Genomic DNA, 15,946 nt, shown 5'->3' with positions numbered 1-15,946 from the left:
CCAACTTACTTAGGAATCAAATCCATTGAAATCAATGAGATGTCCTTCCATCAGATGTATTTAGGATCGTGAGAAAAGAGAGGAGCACAGAATCAGGCTCATGGATTGTAGTAATTTTTTTCAATGAGTGCTTTGCTGATGTCAGTGTGTTTCAGAAGAATTGATGAGTTGAATTGCTGCAGAATGATTAACCTTCTTGGGAGTAGTAAACAAGGCTTCTGTGGAATTGTTCTGCTTTAAAAAGGTATTTGCTTTGAGACATTGATTAGCACTGCAGCTTCCATTGATCCAGATTCAGCAGCAATTCACTGAAACTGCACAACGTACCCCATGCAATAAGACCATAAAAATACAAATTAGAGAGTAGTCAATAAACTTCCTCTTAAAAGGGCAACTTCACAGCAAGCACACAGGCAGCTCTTAAAAAGGAAAAACCTGAAATATGCTTCTGCATGGATAAACTACCTGGAAGGATATCAAATAGAACAGGTGTTACTTAACCATTCTAATGGTCTTTATGGTCCACATCAAATGTTTAACCCCCATTCAAACTCACCGGAGCTAAAGCAGGAGTTACCAGGCAGCCTCCTCTCCATACTAGAATTCAGCTTGGATCCAGAGTGAGACTGATGCAGAGCCAAGTGTTTCGTGCCCAGGGGAGAAACAAAGCCGCCTTTGGGCCCATAACAGCATAGCCATGCAACCTGACTGGGTACAGACAGCCTGGAGAGGCAACGCATAATGAAGCTAAAATCCATATGGAATAAATGGGAGACTTAGACAAAAGACAAGCCTTGAGAAACTGAGTAACTACACCCTAAAATGCAATAAAGGCAGTAAATATAATAACAATAATAAAAATGCAATAAAGGCCCTGCTAACTTGGCAAAGAGGCACCTTTTAATGTGGTGATTCTCTTTAGCAGGAGGAGAGTAACTGGCCTTATCCACCCCCAGCACAGTACCACCAGTGACTGTTGTTGGTGTCTATCTTATGTTTCTGTTTAGATTGTGAGCCCTTTGGGGACAGGTGTCCATCTTATTTGTTTGTTATTTCTCTATGTAAACCGCCCTGAGCCATTTTTGGAAGGACGGTATAGAAATTGAAATAATAATAATAATAATAATAATAATAATAATAAGAAGAAGAAGAAGAAGAAGAAGAAGAAGAAGAAGAAGTTGCTATATTGCTACTGTCCTATTTTCAGTAGCAATATAGCAATGGAGTTTGGACTAGACAAGTGTGCTGCATTAATAATGAACAGAGGACAAATAACAAAAAAAGAAGGAATAGAACTGCCCAATGGAAGCAAGATCAAGAACCTGGAAGAGAAAGAACATTACAAATACTTGGGCATTCTCCAGGCTGATAACATCGCACACACTGAAGTTAAAAGAAAAATAGGAAGTGAATACATCAGGAGAGTTAAAAAAATCCTCAAGTCCAAACTCAATGGCGGGAACACCATACAAGCCATAAACACCTGGGCTATACCTGTTATCAGATACACTGCAGGAATAATAGACTGGACCCAGGCAGAGCTAGAGACGCTAGATCGTAAGACCAGGAAAATCATGACCATCAATCATGCTCTGCATCCCTGCAGTGATGTAGATAGGCAATACCTCCCTCGCAGCTCAGCTGGAAGAGGAATGCTGCAAGTCCATCAAACAGTAGAGGAGGAGAAAAGAGGCCTTGAAGAATATATCAAGGACAGTGAAGAAGATGCACTTCAAACGGTCAATAATGAGAAACTATTCAACAGCAATTAAAGAAAGCAGGCCTACAAGAAAGAACAAGTCAAGAACTGAGCAGAAAAATGGAAAAATAAGCCCCTGCATGGTCAATATTTGCACAATATAAGTGGAAAATCAGACATCACCAAGACCTGGCAATGGCTTAAGACTGGCAACTTGAAGACCTGGCAATGGCTTAAGATTGGCAACTTGAAGAAAGAAACAGAGGGTTTAATACTGGCTGCACAAGAACAGGCACTAAGAATTAATGCAATAAGAGCAAAAGTAGAAAAATCAACAACAAACAGCAAGTGCCGCCTTTGTAAAGAAGCAGATGAAACCATGGACCACCTAATCAGCTGTTGTAAAAAGATCGCACAGACTGACTACAAACAAAGGCATGACAAGGTAGTAGGGATGATACACTGGAACATCTGCAAAAAATACAAGCTACCTGTAGCCAAAGTTTGGTGGGACCATAAAATTGAAAAAGTTGAAGAAAATGAAGATGTAAAAATATTATGGGACTTCCGACTACAAACAGACAAACATCTGCCACACAATACACCAGATATAACTGTAGTTGAGAAGAAAGAAAAACAAGTTAAAATAATCGACATAGCAATATCAGGGGATAGCAGAATAGAAGAACAAGAAATAGAAAACATCACAAAATACAAAGATCTACAAATTGAAATTGGAAGGCTGTAGCAGAAAAAGACCAAAATAATCCCAGTGGTAATTGGCGCCCTGGGTGCAGTTCCAAAACAACTTGAAGAGCACCTCAACACCATAGGGGCCACAGAAATCACCATCAGCCAATTACAAAAAGCAACTTTACTGGGAACAGCCTATATTTTGTGACGATACCTATAATAACCAACAGTATTGATGATAAAATTCTGGCATCTCAGGTCCTTGGGAACGACTCGATGTCTGGAGAAAACAAACCAGTCAATAACACCTGTCTGACTGTGTAAACAACAACAACAACAACAACATTTGGCACACTAGTGCCATTTGTCTGGGCAATCCACATCTGTGTCGCAGTAGCGGTCAGTGATGGCAGCGCCAGGAGGGCCGGCGAGAGGCACCTTTAAAAATAAATAGATGCTTACCAATATTAGTTGCAGCACCTACAAGCTGCCTCAAGCGGCACTCTGCCCAGGACCCCCTGTGGGGCAGCAGTTTGCTCCTGGCCTCTGCGCATGTGTGGAGGCTCCACACATGTACAGAGGCCAGTTGTTCAGCTCCTCTATTGCCCTCTCCCTCTTCCACCTTCAATTGCACCTGACATGATCCTCCGTTATTACACTCTGTCCTTAAACTTCTCCTTAGGAGCACTCACACAAGTGTTGCTACATATTAAGGTGATTCACACAGCCAGCAACAGCAGGGTAGGAGTGGGAAAACCCGGGGAGCAAGGTTAATGTAGAGCCATGGGCTCTGCTTTGACCCTGCTGCTTAGATCAGGACTACCCTAATCTCTTACCTTGGCCTTTAACCAAGGTTAAAGCCTCACAGGTCCAAAGTTACTGCACAGCCCTAATTGTATGGGCAATTGGGGCTGTTTGCAGCAGCTCATGGCAGCAATGTTTGCTCTTCACCAGAAAGTGCTACTTTTAGAGGGGCCAGGAAGCCGGGAACAGCTGCATTCATGTGGACAGCCTCTCCGCTACCCAATGCATTGTGGGATACACAATGCACTGTGGGATACTGGAGGAATTCCTCCTCCAGATCCCTATTAAGAACATTGCCACCGTGCTGATCATGTGGGTGTGTGGTGCATCATCATCCAGGTAAACCCATAACTCATGTGGGGAAAGGCAGATTGTGTCCTGCCTCCCCCTGCAGCCCTCTTCAGTCCTCATGGGTTGTTTGAATGACCCTATTGAGTTGCCTTCCCTAATTCCCCAAGTAGTCTCTTCCCCTTCTTGTCCCTTCACATGAACTCATATGGTTGATTCTCTGCTCTTCCTGCGGCACTGGAAAGTGGTATGTGCATTGGTGCCCGACTGGCCCCCAGCCAAACTTGTATCTAAAGTGCCTGTCTGGTGCCTCCCAGTCTGTGGTGGGGGACATAGCTGTTGACACTTCTTTGCCTACCACTTTGGAAGGAAGGACTTTTCTAGTCATTGCGGTATCTTGAATTACATGTGTACCAGCTTTCTAACATGTAAAAGTACTATAAACACATATTTTTTTATTAGAAGCTGTGCACATGAGCAGCCAGACCCAAGCTAGGGCAGCCCAGCCTGAGTTTGACTGTCCATGTGCACTGCTGGGATCGATCCCAGTCCTAGCACTCACCTTGCAGCTAGCCTGACTTTTTACCCCAGCCTTTAGTGAGTGCGCCTTTAACCCCAGTGCGAGGCTCGTGTGTATGCTTGGCTGCACACAGCCCAAGCATACACAGAGTCGGGCACCTAGATTGCCCGACTCCCATGGGAATACCCCAATGCATCACGCGGATCACCCAGTGCATTGTGGGATTCCTGGAGGCCAGAACTCATTTTCTCAGCCTGCAGCAATCTGCACTGCATGGCTGAAAGTTCCACTTTTGTGTATATTACAGTAAAAACATAAATACAACCCTGCTGGATCAGGCTCAAGGCCCATCCAGTGCAGTATCCTGTTTCACACAGTGGCCTACCAGATGCCGATGGGAAGCCCACAGTCAAGAGGTTAGGGCATACCCTATCTCCTGTTGTTGCTCCCCTGCAACTGTTATTTAAAGACATCTTGCCACTGAGGCTGGAGGTGGCCTATAGCCACAAGACGAGTAGCCATTGATAGACCTGTCCTCCATGAATTTCGCTAAGCCCCTGTAAAAGCCATCCAAGATAGTGGCCTTCACCACATCCCATGGCAGAGAATTCCATAGTTTAATTATGCAAAATTAATGAGTGACAAAGTATTTCCTTTCATTGGTCCTAAATTTTCCGGCCTTCAGTTTCATAAGAGGTTCTAGTGTTGTGAGAGAGAGAGAAAAATTTCTCTCTGTCAACTCTCTCTACTCCATGCATAATTTTATACATCTCAATCATGTCTCCCCATAGTCATCCCTTTTCCAAACTAAAGAGCCCCAGATGCTGTAGCTTTGCCTCATAAGGATTGTGCTCCAGGCCCATGATCATCTTGGTTACCCTCTTCTGCAACTTTTCCAGTCTTCTGCAACTTTGACCAGAACTGCATGCAGTACTCCAAATGTGGCAGCATCATAGATTTGTATAAGGGCATTAAAATATTAGCATTTTTATTTTCAATCCCCTTCCTGGCACTATTTCTGGCACTAATGGAGGCCGGTGGGGGAGGGAGGTTGGGGGGTTTGGCTCGATGCTAAACAGATCCGGAGGAAGGGGTTCAGCTTGACATTTAGCCATAGAACCAAATGGTCAAACCGGTTTGGTTCTGAACCAGTTTGCACATCCCTAATGACAGCTTAGACCCCATCAGTGTATATGTGAAATTGGGGGTGGTGGTGGTTGCCCCTTTATGAATTACTTTACACTTGCTTACATTGAAGTGCATTTGCCATTTTGTTGCCCGCTCACCCAGTTTGAAGAGATCTTTTTGGAACTCCTCACAACCTGTTTTTGATTTCACTACCCTAAACAGTTCAGTGTCATTTGCAAATTTGGCCACTTTGCTGATTACCCCAATTTCTAGATCATATATGACCAAGTTAAAGAGCACTGGTCCCAGTACAGATCCTTCACATTTGAGTTCCTTCTGACCTCTTGGGTGGATGCCATCTGGCCCTGGTGAATTCTTAATCTTTAATGTTTCAAGGCAGTTTAGAACATCCTCTCTCGTCACCTCAAAGTGGCCCCATTTTTTAGCCTCCAAGCCTGAGAAGCTCAATTCCCCTTGATGAAGTTTGATCCTCTTGACACTTCTAGCTATATGCTCCTCACAATCTCTGTTTGTATCCCTTATTGTCTCATTCCATTTCTTTTGCCAGAGTTTATGATCTTTTCTGTTCTCTTCATTTGGGCAGGACTTCCATTTTCTGAAGGATGAGGCTGTTCTCATGAGCAGCCAAAACCAGACTAGGGCAGCTAAGCCTGGACTTGACTGTCCATGGGAATCTCTGGAAGGCGCACGTTAAGAAGTGTGCTTATAAATAATTTTTATTTATATTATTTAAAATATTATTATATTTTTATTATATTAATAATATAAAATAAACATTATATTATTTAAAATATTTCTATACCACCCAAAATTTATGTCTCTGGACAGTTTACAATTTAAATAATTTAAAACATTAAATCAATTAACAATTAAAATCATTTACTTGCCTGTATGTCAGTGCTGGCTGCTTTCAGCTGGCACTGAAATTCTGACAGGCGCCCGCTTGTCGCTGGGGGGTTCCTCACAATGCATTCTGCACTTGCGTGGTGCATTAGGGAATTTCCAGGAGCTGGGACAATGAGTTGCAAGCCACCCTGCTCTGCACTGCATGGAGCTGATTGTATGGGAGTGTGGCATGCACTCCCACAAGGCTTACAAGGATTGTCTGGGGGGAAGGCAAGGCTTGGCAAGCCTTCTCCCTCCCCCGCCCATCTGGTAGGCCATTTGAATGGCCCCAAAGTCTTGGTATACATTCCAACTGAGATTCAATTCTTGTAGTTCTGAATAGGTTCCATGCTTTCTGGAGTGATTTGTCCCTGCTGACTTTCCCTTTCAGCTTTCTTTTTACAAGTCTCCTCATTATTGAGAAGTTTCCTCTTCCGAAGTCCAACACATCTGTGTTGGACTTCCTTGGCGGTGCTCCACTTGCATAAAAGCTGAATTGGATCACACTATGGTCACTATACCCCAATGGTTCTACAACTCTGACATCTTGCACCAGGTCCTGGGGTTAAGGACCTGGTGGGTTAATTACTCAGGATTAAGTCCAAGGTTGCCTTCTCTCTGGTTTGTTCTGTGACCAATTGTTCTAAGGCACAGTCATTTAGCATGTATAGAAATTTGGTCTCTCTGTCAATACCTGCATGTGAATTTGCCCAGATTATGTGAGGGTGATTGAGGACACCCTTACAGCTCTATCTCTCTTTGATGCCTCTCTGATTTGCTTCTCCCTCTCTGATTTGTTTCTCACTCTCAGTGTTTGGTCCAAGGGCTGATAGCACAACCTTAGTAACACATTTCCTTTTAGTCCTCATATTGTCACCCATAATGATTCTGTGGAGGACTCCAATCCTCCTAGGTTTTCTAGCTTGTTGGATTCTATCTGTTCTTTAATATACAGTACTACTCCACCCCCAGTCTTCCCCTCTCAGTCCTTTCTGTAGAGTTTTTACCCAGGAATAACAGTGTCCTACTGGTTCTCACCATTCCACCAGGTTTCCATTATGCCCACTATATCCATGTTTTCATTAATAACCAAGTACTCCAGCTTGCCCATCTTGGTTTGGAGGCTTCTGGCATTGATAGATGAACTATAGGCCAATTCTTTTACCTGGTGTTGGCATGTGCTTTCTCCCTTACTGTCATTTGACCTTTTTGACCAGCTGTCATGTATTTCTACTCTTGGTTCTACTCTGTCCCCTTTTTCTTTATCTTATACTTGGCTGGTACCAAGTCATGTTATATCCTAATATATTACCCACTCCAGGAAATTGTTTCATTCAACAATCCATAAAATTAATAAAAGATACATATTTGGGAGATATTACTCTTGCCCTCTCTTCTATGGAGACACTTACAAAATAGACCTTTCAGACTATTTTAGTAATCAGAATATTGTGGACTCTATAATCAATTCATTCATTCATCCATCCATCCATCCATCCATCCATCCATCCATCCATCCATCCATGCATTCATTCATTCATTCATTCCATTTCTATCCCACCCTTCCAAAAATGGCTCAGGGTGCTTTACATTAAAACAAAACAATTAAAATCAATTAACAGTTAGAAACAGAGACTATAAAACACCATAAAACAATTAGCAATTAAAACATTCAACAAGTTTTAAAACCCTAGAAAACCAGATTACAGCAGATTAAAAACAATTACAACAATTTCAAAACCCTGGAAGGCCAGGCAAAAGAGTAGGTTTTGAGGGCTCTGCTGAAGACCAATAATGAACTCAGATTACAGATTTCTGCAGGGAGTGCATTCCACAGCCCAGGAACAGCTACAGAGAAAGCCCGCCTCTGAGTCACCAACAGACGTACTGGTGGTAACTGGAGACAGACCTCCTCAGATTACCTTAACATGCAGTGGGGATCATGCAGAAGAAACCTAGACCTAAGCCGTTCAGGGCTTTAAAGGCAATAATCAGCACTTTGTATTTTGCCCAGAGACATATCGGCAGCCAGTGCAACTGTTTCAGAACAAGCATAATATGGTCTCTCCGGGTTGCCCCAGAGACCAATCTGGCTGCCGCATTTGAACTAACTGAAGCTTCCAAACTATATACAAAGGCAGCCCCATGTAGAGTGCCTTGCAATAGTCAAGCCTGGAGGTTACCAGCTGATGCACCACTTATTTTGAGGTCCTCCTCTTCAAGAAATGGATGCAGCTGTCGAATCAGCCGAAGCTGATAGAAAGCACTCCTGACCATAGCCTCTACTTGAGATACCAGGGTGAGGCCTGGGTCCAGGAGTACTCCCAAGTTCTGTACTTGCTCCTTCTGGGGGAGTGTAACCCCATCCAGAACAGGAAGATCTAACTCATCCCTCAGCTTCTGAACCCCTACAATGAGCACCTCCAAATTGCTTGGATTCAGTTTCAATTTATCCTTCATCCAGACCATTAATGCTGTAGGCCACACAGAGGCTGATTGTACAGGCACAGTGGCTTCCATAATAGCTGCCACGCCAGAGGAAGAAGGCCCAAATGGGATGAAAAGCCGGACAAACGAGACGATCCCCCCACCACCACCTAGAGCATGACAACCAGAGGGTGACATTACCCTCACCCAGAGGGCAAGTTCTAAAAAGTAAGTAAGTTCTTTGGGGGGGGGAGTCCATGAACCCCCACCCCAAACAACCAGGAGGGGGTTGGTCCGGGGTCAGACTGAACAGGACGTGGTTTGGTTTGACCCCAAACAGTTGAACCAAATAGGTTTGACGCCGGACACATTTGACATCGAATCTGTTTGAGCATCACTAGTAGGCAGGCATTTAGGGAATGAACGTAAGTTCCTGATGATGCAGATGAAAAAGAGAAGTAGATTTGGGTGTCATCAGCATACTGATGACACCCAGCATCAAACCTCCTGATGACCTCACCCAGCGGTTTCATGTAGATATTAAAAAACATTGGTGAGAGAATGGAGCCCTGAGGGACTCCATATAACAGCTCTCGTTTTGAGGAGCAACTGTCACCAAGCTCCACCATCTGGAATCTACCCAAGGGATAGGAGCGGAACCACTGCAAAGCAGTGCCCCCTATCCCCAACTCCCCCAGGCAATCCAGAACGATATCATGGTCGATGGTACTGAACACCGCTGAGATATCCAAAAGAACCTACAGAGTCACACTCCGTTGATTCCCCAGTAGAGGTCATCCATCAGGCTGACCAAGACAGTCTCAAACCCATAGCCAGATCTAAAGCCAGTTTGAAATGGGTCTAGATAATCAGTTTCCTCCCAAACTGCCTGGAGATGGTCGGCCACCACCCCCTCAATCACCTTGGCCAACCAAGGGAGATTAGAGACTGGCCTATAATTATCCATCACTAAGGGGTCCAGGAAAGGCTTCTTAAGACGGCATAACCTCTGTATGGGCCAAATTTCATCTTATGGTTAATCTAGTACCACATTATCCATTTGAGTGATACATTTCTTGTCCTCCACTTCTAGGGAGGACAAGGTTTTAAAATGTTCCTCTTTTCTAGTTAGCTTTTTATTTTTATTTTTTTACTAGGTGTCTGCCAAATTTCAGCATTCAAGGTAGTCTGGAAATAGCTTAAGCTTTGGGGGCACACTTTGAAGAAGAGACACACAAATATTAGGTCTGTTTACACAGTTGTTTGAATCTAGGTTTAATGTGGGTTGCCACCATCATCAGCATGCTTGTGTGAACCCATGCCAAGGTGGGAATCCTGTGCCATAAACCACTTTGGCAAGGCTTTACACAATCACTTCAATGTTGGCAACCCACATAAAACCTAAATTCAAATGACTGTGTCAACAAGTTTATTATGTTTTCAGGTTTTTTAATAACTTGGGAGAGCTATCCATATTACAGATTTGAAGGTTCCAGAGTGCTGAAATGAACCCTAACATTTTCGTATGTGATTGAGTAAGTGACGCTGAAATATTTTTATATTGTTATTGACTGATAATGGATTATGACCCCTTTGGGACAGGAAACCATTTTCTTATTCCACTTGCTACGTAAACTACTTTGAGTACTTGCTACGTACTTGCTACATAAACTGCTTTGAGTGTTGAATGAATGAATGGAATTAATATAATAATAATGTGCCATTTATAAATTCACGTTTTAAAAACCCATGAAACAAGTGGTTTGGGATGTGTGTGAGGGTGGTGGTGGTAGAACACACACATCAAGAAGCTGGTGAGGTTTGTGATCACTTTCTGCATATAGAGTATCTGATTGCAAGCATGTTTTATTGTAAAATGTGGTGGCCCTGCCCCAACCTTTCATTTTGGAAGTGAACAGGGAAGACACATTATCATATTAACAACAAAAATGCCTTTCCCTATTGTGTCTCATTTGGTCCTTAAAAGAAGGTAATTTGAGGAAATACAGGAAATGAGTCTTTTCTTTTTCTCTAAAGGAAAAATAATCAGGAACAAAAAGATGATGTTGTGTTAATCACCCCACTCTGCATACTTGGTATGTCTAATGATATAAACAACTTTCTTTATTTTCATTTGTATGTCCTTGGCATATACAATATGCGTAGAAGATTGATTTTTTTTAAAAAAAAAATCTAAGTCAGTCATGCATTCTGTAGTGCAGGGTTTCTCAACGTGTGGGTCCCCAGATGTTATTGGACTTCAACTCCCATAATCCCCAGCCCCAGTGGCCTTTGGTTGGGAATTATGGGAGTTGAAGTTCAGTTACATCTGGGGACCCACACGTTGAGAATCCCTGTTTAGTGTATACTTTTGACAGGAAAGCCTATGCAAAAAATGATGTTTTACCTAAGGCTAACAAAAAAAATAAATGAAAGCTCTAAAGCAGAAATTGAATCAGACCTTCATCACATGATGCCCTACCGTGAGCAAATTAGTTTCCAGGTATTTGGCTCCATTCTGGGATTCCAGCCTTTCTAAATTGCAGGCATTACACACATGCTTTTACAATAATTGCAGCCTGGCAAAAACACTGATTCCTTCTTCCCACTAATCTCAAAGCCATAGAAATATTATATATGGCCTGGGGAAAATTAGCAGTGTAAATTGTTGCTCCCCATTGTTGCTTGATCACCAGCCAAAACTACAAGACTTCCTAAAACTGACATGGAGATGAGAAATATATCTGCACTGAAAATAATGACCTGTTCAGTACCAAATGTATTTTCATGCAATTCCTTATAAGCTCTCACTTGGGACCCTTTTGGGTAACACCTGTTGCCTGTGGTAGTCTTAGAATGCTTGGTTCCTGATTGATCTTATAATCTAGTTTTGGGACTAGTTGTTTGTTGCTCTGGTGTGAGGTGATTCAATTCTACTGAGGGAATCCAACCTACTTCATTTACTTCAGGTGCTATTTCCCCAGTGACTGCTTCACAGTTCAGTTTCGATTGGCCCATAGCCACTGCTTGATCTGTTGTCCTTAAAAATACAGACTGAATGATCTGTTACTGTCCCAGAACACTGTAATGGAAGAAGAAGAAGAAGAAGAAGAAGAAGAAGAAGAAGAAGAAGAAGAAGAAGAAGAAGAAGAAGAAGAAGAAGAAGAAGATCATGCTGAGTTGAGGTACCAACAGGGATATTAACATACTGTAAAGTCCCAGAAGGAATTTTGAGGAGACCATCCCTCACTTCAGTTCTGTAGCACTCTTTTCTTGATAATAAGCTCTCCTGGTTCTTAATTTAGGCAGGGTAATGGTGCAATTCTCTTCAATATAACTTATCATACCGGTGAGTTACCAACCATAGCATGCTAGTGTGAAGCCATGCCAAGGTGGGAATCTCAGATTCATCTCAGGTTGTAAAACCACCTTAGTGTGGAGGTTGGCAGGTTTGGCTTTTTTAAAGCCAAACTTTGGGTTACGGCCCATTTGACCCACGAGTATACCCCTTAGGTTCTGGCAACCTATTCACACAATCACACTAGTATCAGTAAGCCACATTAAACCTAGATTTGAATAATTGCATGAGCCAGGCCATTCCCTCCTAAACATAGTTCTACCGGGAATGTTTGTTTAGCTACTGCTTCTGTTGTCATATTCTCCCTTTATAGAGCCAGCGTGGTGTAGTGGCTAGAGTGCCAGACTAGGACCGGGGAGACCCGAGTTCAAATCCCCATTCAGCCATGAAACTAGCTGGGTGACTCTGGGCCAGTCACTCTCTCTCAGCCTAACCTACTTCACAGGGTTGTTGTTGTGAGGAGAAACCTAAGTATGTAGTACACCGCTCTAGGCTCCTTGGAGGAAGAACGGGATATAAAATGTATGTATGTATGTATAAATAAATAAGAAGCTGTGCTATTCTGTCTCTTAGGCTGGGTTAAGATGTAATGGTTAACTGGAATTAAGTGTGGCCATGGTTGGAACTCAAGAACGCTCTGGGCTCCTTGGAGGAAGAGCGGGATATAAATGTAAAAATAAATAAATAAATAAATAAATAAATAATAATGAAACCATGGTTTTGTTGTAAAAGCAACCTTTGGTTTGAGCCAGAAAACTCCAATTTGAACATTCAGTTCGCACAAAGTTTCACCACTGAGACCTGAGGTTTTGCCACTGGGCTGATGAGTCCAAGTCTGGGTGCTGTAATAACTGTGGTTTCACACCAATCATAGAGGTGGTGGCACAGACCCACCTGGGGGCACTGAAGCTCTATGCAAGTGGCGCTCTTCATTGGCTGCCTCTCGGATAACCAGACCCACCCCTCCTGTTATTTGTGCAGCTATGGCATTTCCCAGCAACAGGGACACCACCATGTTCTGCTGCAGGCTTGTCATCCTCTTGAAAGGCAGAAACACAGGGGCATCCACTTTTCCTACGTTGTCCCTCACTCCCCACAAGTGGCAAGCAGAGGGGAAAGTGGATGAGATGACAGGACAGGCACTAAATGCTTTTCTCCCTGAAAAGGATGTGACAGTGATGTATATTCAAACACTCCAGGTGGAAACATAAGCAGGGCACCCCATCACAGTGACAGGAAGTGAACACGGGGGGGGGGGTGTTGCCCAGGGCTGGGTTCAAGAGGCAGCCTCAAGGAGAGATTCTGGATCTGATAGGTTCTTTTTTCCACCCTGAAATGGGTGAATGGGGGCCCAGCCCTGGGAGGGGGATGTTTGCTCCCTAGGGTTCCTCATGAGCAGGGCCATTTACCATAGTCACCAGTGTGGAACCAGTGGCAGCAGTGGGTCAGAGTGTGCATGTCCCATGGACCGCTCTCTCACAAGAGTGTCAGGTCACTGGTAACTCTACAGTGAGCATGGATGCTCTATGGAGGAAAACTGCAGGAATAGCTACCCCAACAACTGCTCTCCCTGTCTTGATGATCACTGCCAAATTGCTGCCAAAGTGGGCTGGCAGAGCCCCCTACCAGCCCCTCCACCCATGTGGATGTGTGCACCCTTGCCCATGCCCCCAAATGGCAAGCCCGCCATGCTAGTGCAACAGGAAACCAGCGGTCCCCTCTCCCATGAATCCCCATGCCTGCAGATCTGCATACAGCATGACGCAAGCCCCTGCCTGGGAATTTTGAGTGGGTTTAAAGATCCCCAGGCTTACTTATAAGAAGGACCAGGCAGCATGATCAGCATTCCTTCAGTGAAAGGAGCTTTTCCCCATGCATGATGATGACGGATGCTGACCAAGAGTGTACAGCTTACTCATGAGAGAGCCAGGCCATGGAGGCTCTCATGAGAAGGAACTTCCCAAGCAACTCATGAGAAGAACCATCAGAGGGGACGAGAAGTGCCGAGCAAAATCTCAACTACTGCAAGATGGCAAAACACCCCACTCTCCCACTGACACCTCCTTTTCAAGAGTGCCAGACCATTTGAGCTCTGTATTGAGCAAGGTTGCTATGTGGAGGCCAGCCATGTGGACGGGTACTCCCAATAATGCTTTCCTTGTCTTCGTGATCACCACCAAATAGCTGTCAAAACGTGCCCCCTGCCAGCCAATGTTCCCCTCGCCAGGAAATATCTCCCCGGACCCCAAAAGTGTGTTTGTGCAGGACTGTCAGGATGTAGGGCTCTTTGGGGGCCAACAGTGCCAAAAGAAGCAGTACCATGGCAGGGCATTTAAAGGGATTAAAATGCCCTTTCCCTGCCCAGTGCAGGTGGTGTGCTCCACAATGCATGCTTAGGCATGTCCCATTCCTGTTCATGGCCAATCGTGGCTGCTCTGCTGACATGGTGACACTTTGCCCACAGTCTGGCCATGTAGTTTGCTGGGATCTGCCTCGGAAGTCGAGCAGCGGGGGGGGGCCCTCCTCTCCTAGAAATGGCGTTTGGCAGGCCACAGTTTGAAGAACGTCTGCAGCAGGATCTGGAGTTACAGTGTGAAACTGCAGTCACACAACCACGCTTAAATGGTACATGTGAACTCGACCTTAGAATATTAGTCCCTGGTCTTCTACTCCATAAGCCTTCTTATCATCAAAGAACTGAGGAATGTGTCTGAGTAACACCCTGCCACCAGGCTCCCTCTTTCTCCAGAGGGAACTCACGCAAACTCAGCAGAGTCATTACTTTGAATGTGGCACAGCTATCCCCTCTATTTCCATATGGAGATTTCCCATCCTGTCATTGTCCATCTTCCTATGACCTATTATGGCTTGAGGAATTCAAACACAGCTGATAGCTGCAGAACCTCTCTAAGTGATCTCTGTGATACGAGTCTGAAAAAGAAAACCTGCTCTTTTTAGAGTATTCAGTAGCAGCACTTAACCATCCTCTGCTACCAAAAGTAACACACCTGATTATTTATTGTTGAGCCAACAAAGTTTTGTTCATTGATACAGTTCAAGCTCACAATCAGAACAATGTAATTATAATTATTACAGTTCCCAGCTTTTCCTTCCCAGCAGTCAACATTCCCTTTTCTCTCAGGACAATTCCATTCTAACCACCATTAGGGTTGTGCACAAAACTGGCTGGCCCAATTCGATTTGAGTCTGAACCAGACTCAAACCAGACCAGGCCAGTTTGGTTTTGCGCCCCCCCCCCCCCATTGAAAGCCACCCCATCCCCGTTTGGTTTGGTTTAGGGGTGTGTGGTTTCACAAGCCATTTTGAATTTAAAATATTTTTTTAGTACTTACCCCCTCCAGGGGGCTTCTCTGAGGCCACAGGGGGATCCACAAAGATTTTCCTCCCCCCCTCCAGCCTTGCTTATGCCAAAAATCACCCAGTTTGGGCATTCTTTGGCCTGTTCCAGGCCTTCCCCCCTTGCGATGGCAATTTTGGAGGCCACCACGCATGCATGGCCTGGGTCATGACCCATTGCACATGTGTGGTGGCCTCCAAATGGCTGTTGCAGTGGGAGAAAGGCCCAGAATGGGCTGAAAAATGCCCAAACCGGGAGGTTTTTGGCATAAGGAAGGCCGGTAGGGGAAGGGGAACCTCTGTGAGGGCCTCAGAGGAGCCCCCCGGAGGGGGCAAGTTCATTCTCTCTCTCTCTCTCTCTCTCTCTCTCTCTCTCCACACACACACACACACTAACTCACGCATACATACAAACAGCCAGGGGAGTTTGGTCCGGGGTCACTCCGAACTGGGCGTGGTTCGGCTTGACCCCAAACCTTCTAACCAAATCAGTTCAACAGTGAACCTGTTCAATATTGAACCGGTTTGCACATCTCTAACCAACATAGCAGGCCTGAGAGTGGAACATACTATTTTACTTCTGTACAGGCAAAACCTGGAAAGCAGGGGGAAGTCTGTTTTTTTGACAGAGGCAGCAATCCATGTAGAATGAGGGGGGAACTTTCAAAATTAGGTTAGGTTGCCAAGACAATGGGTGCTTATCACTTTGAAGATTACAAGACTTGTTTTGAAACTCTGCCATTGGAATATAGGAAACTGCCTTATA

General features: G+C 44.4%; 1 long non-coding RNA gene across 1 annotated transcript in view; it reads right to left on the bottom strand.

Annotated features, from left to right (window-relative positions):
• The window catches only part of LOC128324253 (uncharacterized), a 111,495-nt gene that overhangs the window by 81,240 nt on the left and 14,309 nt on the right, over positions 1 to 15,946 (bottom strand). The window lies entirely within an intron of this gene.

This window comes from Hemicordylus capensis, chromosome 4 (assembly GCF_027244095.1).
Source record: "Hemicordylus capensis ecotype Gifberg chromosome 4, rHemCap1.1.pri, whole genome shotgun sequence".
In the NCBI taxonomy this organism is placed as follows: domain Eukaryota; kingdom Metazoa; phylum Chordata; class Lepidosauria; order Squamata; family Cordylidae; genus Hemicordylus; species Hemicordylus capensis.
This window is presented reverse-complemented; position numbering and strand designations above follow the sequence as displayed.